The sequence below is a fragment of the Suncus etruscus genome, chromosome 1 (genome assembly GCF_024139225.1).
Source record: "Suncus etruscus isolate mSunEtr1 chromosome 1, mSunEtr1.pri.cur, whole genome shotgun sequence".
NCBI classification, from domain to species: domain Eukaryota; kingdom Metazoa; phylum Chordata; class Mammalia; order Eulipotyphla; family Soricidae; genus Suncus; species Suncus etruscus.
The window spans coordinates 1,177,294-1,190,390 of NC_064848.1; positions in this window are offsets into that span (position 1 = coordinate 1,177,294).

Genomic DNA, 13,097 nt, shown 5'->3' on the forward strand with positions numbered 1-13,097 from the left:
CACATTTTCTCCACTTGGCACTATGGTCTGTTGCCCGCTTGGCTGATTCTAGAGTGTCAGCTCTTCCTAGGCTGTCCACGTACTTCATTCACATACTATTATCCACTTTAAGTAAAGTGCTCACTGTGTATAGGAATTTGTATTTTGGAGGTGCTTGATCTATCTACAAAGAAAAATTAGGAATTACTTTATTATAAAATGCTCCTAGAAGTCTTAATTGTGTTTATTTTTAAAAAATAAAACAACTGTAATGTTAGGTGTGTGCATGGAAGTAATTAAGGTACATCATTATTGTAGTTTAAAAGTTGTACATGATAAGTTTTGTTTTTACGAATGATCTATTTCCCCATCCCAAGGCAAGCATGAATAAAATTAGGTTAAATGTAGCATGTGGCTGTTGCAGTCTCTTAGAATTTGTTTCATCTCTTTTATTTTATTGAATACTCTGTATCTTTGGTTATCCTGTTTAAAGAAAACAAGGACAAATAAAACATGACCAGCAAATACAGCTTCTGTTTCAGTCCATATGTAATGAAAATTGTCTGCTGGGCAGAAATTATTCGGATCTTGATCTAGTTCTGTTTTTCACCATCTTTGAAATGTGTTTAAAAGAAAAAAGTTCAGGGGCTGGAGAGATAGCATGGAGGTAAGGCGTTTGCCTTTCATGCAGAAGGTCATCAGTTCGAATCCGGCTTCCCATATGGCCCCTGTGCCTGCCAGGAGCAATTTCTGAGCCTGGAGCCAGGAATAACCCCTGAGCACTGCCGGGTGTGACCCAAAAATCACACACACAAAAGAAAAAAGGTCAGGGGCCGGAGCAATAGCACAGTGGGTAGGGCGTTTACCGAAGGTACCCTAGGCTTTCCCCACTCCCAAGCCGGCTCCAGAGGGAGTCTTAGGGTGTGGGCTTTGAACTTCCGGTCGGGAAGGATCTTCTTCCTTCCTGGGAGCTGGGAGTCTCTGCCAGCATGGGTTTTGGCAGACCACCGTGGTGCCAGCGGCCTTTTTTTACACTTGGAGGAGCTTAACTGGGGGTGGCTGATAGTTGATCGGCTGTACTCGGGTAGTCACTGGTAAGTTCATACCTGTCTACATGTTCCAAACCGCGCGGGGGCACAATATATATTAATATATTATAAATATTATATATTATTATGTATTATATATTAATAGTACTCCATATCCTTAAGATATGTTTTTATGTATGCAGAATGTCCATTTTTATTCTGCTCTTTATAACACCCCTACTAAACTCATTTTTACTCTATAACTCTCTCACCCCGAACCATCATTACCCCACATTTACCCTTTTTAACTTCAGTACTGCACCATCCAAAATCACTGACCAATGTGGTGCACTGGATTTAAAACCCACCCAACTATTTCAAAAGCATTAAACAGACAAGTATGCCCTTTGAATCTTTTATATTTATTTTCTTTGACGGCTATATCTCTTAATAGTCTCTTATATAGTGACGATTTCCCCTACTTTTTATCTTTTCTTCTCTGAACTGATCAATAAGGAATTTGGTGAAAGTTTATCGTTTATGTATGAACCAAGTCACGGGGATTGTTGGACTTGTTCTTGCAGCCCCTATATGTACCAATAATGCCACGTGGCATTATTCCTTGTTTGCATAAGCACATTAAAATGGTGAAATTCTATACATACAAATAGTTCTTATCTAATGGAGATGGGAACACACAAAACTTGTAGTGCAATTGGACTTTACACCCTGAACATTGACATAATGACCTGGCGCAGGCCTCAGAAGAATGGGCATTCTCCATTCACTCCTGAACTAGGGAAGCCACCTACGAAACATCCAACATTGTCTATAATATCACCTGGAAGCAATCTACCAGGGAAGGCCCTCCCGCTGCTCTTGACATCGACCTACTCAAAATAGACTTCCCTTAACACTGAGAAGACTTTAACAACAATAATGTCCTGCTTACTACTGGACAGGGCTCTGCATTGCCCTTTAATTGTGAGGTGAAACTAGAGGACACTCGACACCAGCCTAACTTCAATGTAGGATATGCAGATTCCAGGATCTTTTGCCAACAACAGAGACTGAAAAATAAAACTGTATTGACACTACAGACAACGACTTGGATTAGGCAAACTTCTGCTGGAACCTCGAGCTGGTCTTATGCCAGGAAACTTAAGGGGTAGGGTCTCCTTGTATTTAGGCCAAGGCTTTTCCTTTCCATGTCCCCCATATTTTGGTGGGCTTATGCAAACAATAATTGCCACTCTAACACCATTTTTACTTAGCTCCTTTGACTCTAAACCTTAAACAAACAAACAAAAAACCACCTTAAAAAAAAATAAAAAAGTTCAGGGGCCGGAGCAATAACACAGTGGGTAGGGCATTTACCTGACATACGACTGACCCAGTTTGATACTGGCATCCCAAGCCTGTCAGGAATAATTTCTGAGCTAGAGTAAATCCCTGAGTATTACTGGCTGTGGTTCAACCTCCCCCACAAAAGAAAAAAGTTATTTATCTCATTTCTTGACCTACCATAACACTTTTAAAATGGAAAAAGACATTATAGAAAGCTTTTATACTGGATGTGTGGGGAGACCTTTAAATGTCTTCTCTTTGCTCAAAAACATAGCTTTTTACCTGTCCACATAGGGAGCTCTTCTGTTAGCCTCACTTTTCTTTTTTGTTTTTCGTCATTGTTTGGTTTAAAACCAGCTCCATTGGGGCCAGCAAGGTGGCGCTAGAGGTAAGGTGTCTGCCTTGCAAGCGCTAGCCAAGGAAGGACAGCGGTTCTATCCCCCAGCGTCCCATATGGTCCCCCCAAGCCAGGGGCAATTTCTGAGCGCTTAACCAGGAGTAACCCCTGAGCATCAAACAGATGTGGCCCGAAAAACCAAAAATTAAAAATTAAAAAAAAAAGCCCAGCTCCATTAATATCTGTTATCTGTCTACCTTTCCAATGACATTTTTTCCCCTAGATTCACAAAGCTTTAACAAATGTAATTATTTTTCTGGGTCAATTCCATTGTCATCTGAAGTATATTATGTGCGCCCTTAAGGAATGGTCTTAGAGGAAAGCTCAGAGGTTTTTCACCCTGTGGAATGTTAGCTGTGATATTTTCATAAAGGCAATCTACCCACTGTGTTATCTCTGGCCCCTAGATTTCTCCCCCCCCCCAAAAAAAAATGATTCATTGCAGTGGAGCTGATGGACAGGATTACATACTCCTTGCGGTGAGAATTTAGTGTTTTGGCTGGTTGAACTGGCCTGTTGATGAACTGTTGGTGGGTTCTGCTGGGCATCACCAATAATGCTTGGAGACCCATGTATGCCAAGGCCACGAAAATCCTAGACCTGGACTTTCCCACTTGAATTAACTACCAGACCACTTGGTTTTAGTTTTTGAGTATTTTCTTTATATCTGCGGTTATCAGTTATATGAATTACAATTTTTTGTTTGTTTGTTTTTTTGTTTTAGGTCATACCCGGCAGTGCTCAGTCAGGGATTACTCTTTTTTTTTTTTTTTTTTTTGGTTTTTGGGCCACACCCGGCGTTGCTCAGGGGTTACTCCTGGCTGTCTGCTCAGAAATAGTTCCTGCCAGGCACAGGGGACCATATGGGACGCCGGGATTCGAACCAACTACCTTTGGTCCTGGATCGGCTGCTTGCAAGGCAAACGCCGCTGTGCTAACTCTCCGTGCCCAGGGATTACTCTTGACTCTACACTCAGAAATTGCTCCTAGCAGGCTTGGGGGACCATATGGGATGCCGGGATTCGAACCACTGTCTTTCTGCATGCAAGGAAATGCCCTACTTCCATGCTATCTTCTCCAGCCCATGAGTTATACTTTTTATTTTAAAATTTTATAATTTTTTTTAATTTTATAATTTTTATTTTGGTGTCAGATTAAAGTTAGACTCAGGAGTTGCTCCTAATCATATTCAGGGAAACCATAGAAAATGTTAGGGATCAAATACAAGTTTGCTGTGCAAGGCACCTACCCTATCGGCTGTTGCTTGGCTCTGGGCCCGGGAAGGTTTTTTATTACTGATTCAGTCTCCTTGTCCCTAGTTTCTTCCTCCGTCTTGGTGGGCCATGTGTTGCTGGAGCTGGAGCCCAGAGCACCAGCCCTTTGAGCTACTCCTTTTGTTATTCAGCACACACCCTCCCTGTGGTGCCAGGGACAGGACTCACACCCCCACACATGTCAGGTAACTTATCACTGAGCCACATCCCCAACTTACCCAGAGCTTATTTCCTTGTGATTTATTCTTTTTATTGTTTTGGGGCTACACCCAGCAATACTCACAGGTTACTCCTGGCTCTGCACTCAGGAATTAACTTCCTGGCAGTGCTCCAGAGGACTCTGGGATGCTGGGGATCAAACCCAGGTCGGCTGTGTGAAAGGCAAATGCCAACGTGCTGTAACCCATAATTCTTGGGAAGTCATACGGTTTCTTCTACATTTCCTCTTAGCATATCTCTCTCTCCTCTCTTCTCTCTCTCTCTGTCTCTGTCTCTCTCTCCCCCCCCCCACCCACTCCAGACCTCATTGCTTGCAAAAGTCCACGCTCTCTCTCTCTGACCTAAGCCCCTCACCCTTTGTCCAGTAGAATTTGTTGATTTTGCTGTATTGTTTTTTCTTTTTCTTTTTTTTTATTGAAGCACCAGCAGAAAGTTTAGTAAACTATTATTTAAAAAAAGGGGGGGGGGGGCGGAGAGCTAGCACAGCGGTGTTTGCCTTGCAAGCAGCCGATCCAGGACCCAAGGTGGTTGGTTCAAATCCCGGTGTCCCATATGGTCCCCCGTGCCTGCCAGGAGCTATTTCTGAGCAGACAGCCAGGAGTAACCCCTGAAAATCGCCGGGTGTGGCCCCAAAACAAACAAACAAACAAAAAAAAACAAAAGGATGAGTTTTAACACAAAATACAGCAATAACAGTGTTAGAGTGGCAATTGTTGTTGTTTGCATAGGCCCAAAATATGGGTAAAATGAAAAAAAAAAAAAAAAAAAGGCTTGTCCTAACTAAATACAAAGAGACCTTATCCCTGAAGCTCTCTGGCCTAAGACCAACTCTGGGCTCCAGGCATACTAGGTTGTCCAACCCCTGGTTCATTCTCTGTGGTCACGGGGAATTTTTTTTTTCACACATTAGCTGTTGTTGTTGTTGTCCGGTTTCTGTCGTTGAAGATTCTGGTTTCTGGGCCAGAAGAATTCTGGTTTGTGTGGTTTCTGTTTTTCATGGAAGTCAGGATGTGGAGCATCCTCCAGTCTCACCTCACCATCAGATGTGGAGCGTCCTGCCCTGCAAGCAAGTTGCTGCTGTCGCTGAGACATCTGGGTGTCAAATGAACACTCCTTGGAGTAAAGTCAATGCCAGGGTAGCTGCAGGGTCTCCCCTGGTAGAGGTTTGCCTCCTGGTGATGTAGACAATTGTGGTTTTGATGTAGACAAATTATGGTTGTTTCTGTAGATGGTCAATGGTTCAGGGGTGTATGGGCAATGCCCATTCTTTGGAGACCAGAGCCAAGCCATTATGCCACTGTTCTGGGTATAAGGCCTAACTACATTACAAAATTTGTGTTCCTATCTCTATTAGATAATAACTTGTTTGCATATGTAGTATTTTCCCATTTTAATGCGCCTATGCAAAAGAGAAACAATGCCGCAATGTATTATTGGTGCCTCTGGGGAGCTGAGGGAACAAGTCCAATAATCCCCTTACCTTTGTTCTAACATGAATTCTAAAGCTGTTTTCTTTTCTATATTTTCTGTTTTAATTTTTATCCCTTCTGAATTCCCTCTTCCCCAAGAAAAGTTTCTTTTAAAGAACTTGTTGTTTTTCTAGCTCCATAAGTAAAAAGTTTGTACTAATTTCTGATTTGTTTTTAATAAGCTAGTTTTTTAAGAGCAGTTTTGCATTCACAGTAAAATCAAGGTATAGGCATTTCTAAGCCTATCCCATTTCCAAATTTGGGTTGGAAATCATCAACATTCCCTACTCGAAAACATTTGTTGACAATTGCTAAACCTTCATTAATTGGCACATTATTATCATACAAAGTTCAGAGTCCACATTCGAGTGTACTTAGTGTTATACTAGATTTGGCTAAATGCAATCTGCCGTTACAGAATCTCGAGTAACCCCAATGACTCAAATATGTTCTCTCCCTGATTCATTTCTCCTGCCCCGCCCCAGACAACCACCTTTTTACTCTGAGCTTGCCCGGCCTTTTTTCACAATGTCCTACACTGTGAATCTATGCAGCCTTTCAGACTTGCTGCTCTGTCTTAATTGCTTTTGTCTGCACCGTGTCTCAGAAATTCCTTGTCATGTGCCTCTGATTTCATCATTTCGGACAACTATTCTGAAATCTTGGCTGATTATTCTTCACTAAATTTGCTCTTGTTTGATCCATTCTGCTTAGGCTTTCATTAATTTTTGGTTTTGTCACTTCATTTGGTTCTTTTGTTACATCTGTGTCTATCACATTTTCACTTTATACATTTATTTCCCTGGGGGGTTTTTTGGGGGGAGGGGGCGCTGGGTTGGTGTGAGCAGTACTCAGGACTTACTCTTGGCTAAGTGCTCAGGGATCATTCCTGTCAGGATCAGGGAACCCTATGAAGTTGTCGGGATAGAACCTGGGTTGGTCATGTGCAAGGCAAACACCCTGCTTGCTCTGGCCCCTTTCTGATCTTTTTAATCTAGGTAGTAACATCTCTCAAATGATTGTTGCATCTGAGAATTCGCAAATCTTTTTCTTCTCAGTGTATGACAGTTGTCTTGAGTAATTTCTCCCATTTTGTCATGCCTTGTTATTTTTGGTTGAGACCTTGGAGGCACCTCAGGTTTCTTTTCAGGGAGATTGAACTCTGGATTTCCTACAACCCACTGAGCTTTTCTCATTGGCTCAGAGACATAACAGAGAAGTGGTATGAGCCCACTTTGACCAAAACCAGTCTCTTGGGGCTGGAGAATTAGCATGGAGGAAGGGCATTTGCCTTGCATTCAGAAATCGGTGAGTTCGAATCCTAGCATCCCATATGGTCCCCTGAGCCTGCCAGGAGCGATTTCTGAGCATAGAGCCAGGAGGAACCCCTGAGCGCTGCCGGGTGTGACCCAAAAACCAAAAAACTAAAAACAAAATGAAACAATCTCTTGATGGACTGGACAAAAGAGAGAAGTTGCAACTTTTCCTACAGTTAGGAACGCTGGCTTGGGAGAGGGGTTGTCCTGATTGCTATAGAATGGCTTTTCTTTTTCTTTTTCGTTTTTAGGTCACACCTGGCAGCGCTCAGGGGTTTCTCCTGGCTCTACGCTCAGGATTCACTCCTGGCAGGCTCGAGGGACCATATGGGATGCCGCGATTCAAACCACCATCCTTCTGCATGCAAGGTAAACACCCTACCTCCATGCTGTCCCTCCGGCCCAGGTATGGCTTTCCTTAACTGTTTCAATATACCAATATTTTTGACATTGAGGTCACCTGGGGTCCTAATAACTATTAGCTTCTGTAGTTCCCATAGGACTTTTCAAGGTTATACAATGAGTCTCTTCTGATTAGAGTGTGAAGAATAGGATTTCCTGTTCTTTCATGCTGTATTCAATAATTTTTATTGTGATAATATGGTGACAATAGTGATAACATTTATGGTTTTGAAATAAAAAGTACTGTACCAGCACCTCCACCAAATTGCCTGAAATCCTCCACTGCTGTTGCTATTGCTACTTCTAGTCTGCTCCTCTCCCCCGCCCCACACACACACACCTCCATTGCTCGGGATCCTCCCTCAGTTCTTTACACAGCCCAGTTGAATCTGAGGCAACTATTTCTTCCCTTGATTGTTCCAGCTCCCCACTCAAGGATGGTATAACTCACTCTAGGAAACACTGGTCTATTCTGTGCTTTGTTACTCTCTACCAACATCCAAAGCTGAATGACATCATCTGTTGTTTGTCCTTTTCCCTCCAACTTACTTCACTTAGCATGATACCCTCTAGCTCCATTTTTGTTTCAACAAAAGATAGGTATCAAGTTTCCTTAATGGTGCATTGTATTTCATCATGTATATATAACCATAACTCCTTTATTCATTCTTTTGTCATCGGATATCTTGGCTTTTTATTCAATGACTCCTGGCAGTGCTGGGGGATCATATGAGATACCAGAAGTTGAACTCAGGTTGGCTATATCAAGGCAAATGCAGGAGGCTGGGGTTTGATCTGAGCATCAAATAGTCCTTCAAGGACCACAATGTGGACCTCTAGAGCACAGAGCTCTAGAGTAGCTCCTGAATATAATGGTGTGGCCCAAAAAAACAAAAAATTAGTCATTTTAACTTAGAGGAATGTGCCAGCTGTCAGGCAGTCTTCAGACTTGGAATGACTTTGTCATTAGATATGTCATCTCTGAATGGATGACATGGCATCACAATTTTTAAATTTATTTCTGAAGTTACATAATAGATTTAGAAGCCAGTACAGTCCCTTGTTGTAACTTACTTTTTTTTTTTTTTTTTTTGGTTTTGGGTCACACACAGCAGCGCTCAAGGGTTCCTCCTGGCTCTATGCTCAGAAATCGCTCCTGGCAGGCTCAGGGGACCAAATGGGCTGCCGGGATTCAAACATCCGTTCTGCATGCAAGGCAAACTGCCCTTCCTCCATGCTATCTCTCCGGCCCCTGTAACTTGCATTTTTTATTCAATCTGTTTCTTAAACATATTGAGATCTAACGAATAATTGCTATGTTGCAATGCACACATAAATGACCTTTTTAAATGACCTGTCTTCAGAATTTTACTCCTACAAACATTTGCAGTGATAACTCTTGCAAATATGTGTGAGAGTGTCTTTTTTTTTTTTTTTTTTTTTGTGGTTTTTGGGTCACACCCGGCAGTGCTCAGGGGTTATTTCTGGTTCCAGGCTCAGAAATTGCTCCTGGCAGGCACAGGGGACCATATGGGAAGCCGGGATTCGAACCGATGACCTCCTGCATGAAAGGCAAACGCCTTACCTCCATGCTATCTCTCCGGCCCCGAGAGTGTCTTTTGATATATACTTTACAAGCAGGATTGCCGGATTATAGAAGTTGCACCTCTTCTAGGATGCTTGATTGTTCAGAATGATTGCAGTGATTTACTCTCTTGCTTACAGAAGACTTCCTGTTCATCCACATCCTCCCAGACAAGGAACCAAGTCACTTCATTTTTGTTAATCCTGGTAGATTTTTTTTTACTTTAAAGAAAATTCATCACATGACATAGTTGATGTAGTTGACCAGAACATATTTGTTTCCAGATAAGTGAAAGCAAAGTTACTGAAAAAAAAAGGAAAAGAATAAAGTTTTAAAAAAAGAAAGAGTACAGTAGCAAGCACATTTGTGAAAATTACTGTATTTCTGAAGAAGTAATGCAGTGGCAGAAGGTTTAGTAAGCTCTTGTTCTTAGCTATCCATTCTGTTAAATTGATGTGTTCCTATAAGGGACGACAGCATCAAACAAATGAAGTTGTCCAGTAATTTGAAACCCTATTTCTGATACTTCTTTTTTTATTTTTTGGTTTTTGGGCCACACCCGGCAGTGCTCAGGGGTTACTCCTGGCTGTCTGCTCAGAAATAGCTCCTGGCAGGCACGGGGGACCCTATGGGACACCGGGATTTGAACCAACCACCTTAGGTCCTGGATCGGCTGCTTGCAAGGCAAATGCCGCTGTGCTATTTCTCCAGGCCACCCTTGATGGTCTTTAAGCAGACTGAGAAGGAAAGTTCTGGTTCAGTACATCTTTATTATCCGGTAGAACGAAAGACAAAAGTATTGGCTCATTGGGTGGGTGGTTGACCTTTGAAAGAATTCACCAAGCTCTTTCCTTGTGGTGCCTGGAGACCATCTTAAATAAGACCGAAGAGAAAGGTCTTGGTGAGCCTCTCCAGTGGTTGCTATGTAACAAATATCTCCCAGAAAAGAGAAATTTGGTTATGTTAGAGGCTGTGTCAGCTCTAGCACAGCAGTTTTACCAATTTCATTGGCTCTGCGTGTTTTTCTTAGATACCCTGACCTGTATGATTATATCTGCATAATTTTCTTATAATGCAGTGGTGGTGTTGCAAATCTAGCTAAACAATACTTAGTGCCCTTTGCTACGTCAGCCTCTTCAGTGCCTCCCTTGCTTCACTCTAGGTGCTGGGGAAGTCGAGGGAGAAGAGAGGTTGGGAAGTGTGTGGGGAGGGGAGCAGAAGGACACTGTGGCTGTGGAGGCCAGAGGCGGATTCCTAGGTCCAACTTCACCGGAAACTATTCCTATTCAGTTTTTTGTTGTTGTCCTTGTTGTTTTTGAGAAGGGAGGCCACACCTGGCAATGACCAGGGATCACTCCTTGAGGGGTGTTGGAGAAACATGTGGGATGCTGGAGCTAAACCCCCAGTCTGTCACGTGCAAGGTAATACCTGTGGTATTGTGACTCAGGTCCCACTTTATGTCCAGTTTAATCTACAAATGTGGTTTCATGAGCTCTGCCATCATCTGTGTTGATACCATGTCTGCCCAGTATCTGACCTGTTTGCTGCCAACTCAAGCCCTCAACCTTGCAGTATTGTGTGGTCCTTAAGCACACACATTTCAGAATTAGATCTAAGTTCCACTACCCATCACTCTTAGACTCAGCCTCTTGAAATTCCTCATTCAGTGAGAATGATGCCTAATTCATGCGTGGTGGTTGGGATTAAATGACACATACTAGACACAAAATCTTTAGCAGAATGCCTGGTGTTTAATAAAGTATCATTAGTTTGTGTGATGTTTGAATCACTATCCCAGCTTCCCCAATTAGACTAGAACTCTGAACCCTGACTTGGCTCTCAGTATTGTATCTCCTTATCTGATTATCTTCTGGCCTTGACCTACAGATAGCTCTCTGTTCTAACCCTGTTTATCAACTATGCCCAACCCCTGACTACAGTTTTTGATCAGTACTCAAGAATTTAGAGCCTTCCCTGAACAGCACAAGCAGCACTCAGACTCAAATTTCTGTGCACTTTCTGTGTCTGCCTGGAGCAACCTGTATTGCCTGTTCCCTGCTCCAGGAAGCATATTATATATATATATATATATATATATATATATATTGTTTGTTTGTTTGTTTGTTTGTTTTGGGTCACACTCGGCAGTGCTCAGGGGTTATTCCTGGCTTTACGCTCAGAAATCGTTCCTGGCAGGCTCGGGGGATTATATGGGATGTCAGGATTCGAACCACCATCCTTATGCATGCAAGGCAAACACCTTTCCTCCATGCTATCTTTCTGGCCCCCAGGAAGCATATTTTGCTGAAAGCCAAAAGTCTAGGAACCACCTTGCATGGCTTTCTCTGGAAATATTCAATCTCTCAGTGAAGGTTTTGTTTTGGGGGCATACCTGGTGCTCTGCACTCAGGAATCATTCCTGGCAGAATTCAAGAGACCATATGGGATGACTGGTTTTGAACCCTGGGTTAGTCATGTACCAGACAAGTGCCCTACTGTTGTACTATGCTTCAGCTCCTCTCAATGAATTCTTTTTGTTTTGTTTTGTTTTGGTTTTTGGTTTTTGGGCCACACCCGGCTGTGCTCAGGGGTTACTCCTGCCTATCTGCTCAGAAATAGTTCCTTACAGGCACGGGGGACCATATGGGATGCCGGGATTCGAACCAACCACTCCAGGGATCGGCTGCTTGCAAGGCAAACACCACTGTGCTATTTCTCTGGCCCCTCCTCTCAATGAATTCTATGAAAATATCATCACTTCTCACTGTCACTACCACTACTCCAGGTTCTGAACTCCCATAATTTGTCTGTGGTTCTCTGGCAAGTCCTTCTAACTGGTCTTCCAAGCTTTATACATATGTTTCTCAGGACCAGCTGGATATTTATTTAAAATCATGGGCAAGAGACATAGTATAGTGGGTAGGCTACTTGTCTTGCATGTAGCTGACCTGGGTTTGATCCCCAGCACCCTCTATGGTTCCCTGAGCCCTCCCAGAAGTGATCCCTGAGCACAGTGCAGAGAGTAAGCTTCCTGAGCAAGCATGAAGGAAACTAATGACTATTGCTTTTGAAATACCTTCTAAACCATTGGTACTCAGGAGCTCTGAGGTGCTGTGGATAGGCCTCTGTGGACTGGCCATTTGCTCATTCATTTTGAGGTTAAGATGTAGCATTTATGGTATTCCAACTTTTCAGAGCATTCAGGGAGGTGGGGGATTCTAATAGGAAGTTCCATCCAAGTGACTCTCCAGACCCAGCGAGCTCTAAGTTGCAGTAGCAAGCACAGTTAGAAACTTGCAGAGGCCATAGCCCAATAGCCCAGTCTGGCAGGACTATTATCCAGAATCGCATTGTCAGATGTGGGTGCAACTTAGCTCGTGAGGGCTGGGCTGCTCCTGACTCAGCTGTTTGCCTCTCCCAGCTCTTGGAGAGAATGACTGTACCCGTTAGAGTGGTACAGTATGTGCATGACCCAGTTTAATCAGTGCAGGCACCTTGTTTTTGACTATCTGCACTAGTCCTATTTCTCAGAACCCTGCCAAAGAAGCTGGGCCCACGTGATATGTGTGTATACATATATATTTTGGGGGGGTTTGGGTCATACCTGGCGGTACTTAGAGGTTACTACAAACGCCCTACCTCTGTGCTATTGCTCCAGCTCCACCACGTGATATGTTTTTGTTAAGGAGGTTTGACCACAGAAACCATCTTGTGTGAACTTTTTTTTTTTTTCCCCAAAAAATGCACAGCATGTAGGGCACTTGCTTTTCACATCATTGAAACAGGTTTGATTCCTTGCATAGCATATGGTTCTCTGAGCATTGCCAGAAGTGATCCCTAAATGCAGAGCCAGGAGTAAACCCCCACAAAAACACAGCGGTAGGGCATTTGCTTTGCAAGCAGCCAATCCAGGACAAATGGTGATTCGAATGCTGGCATTCCATAAGATCCCCCGGGCCTGCCAGGAGCGATTTCTGAGCACAGAGACAGAAGTAATCCCTGAGCACCGCTCAGGTGTGAATCCCACCCCCTCCAAACCAAACCAAACCAAACCAAAACAAAACAAAACAAAACAAACAGG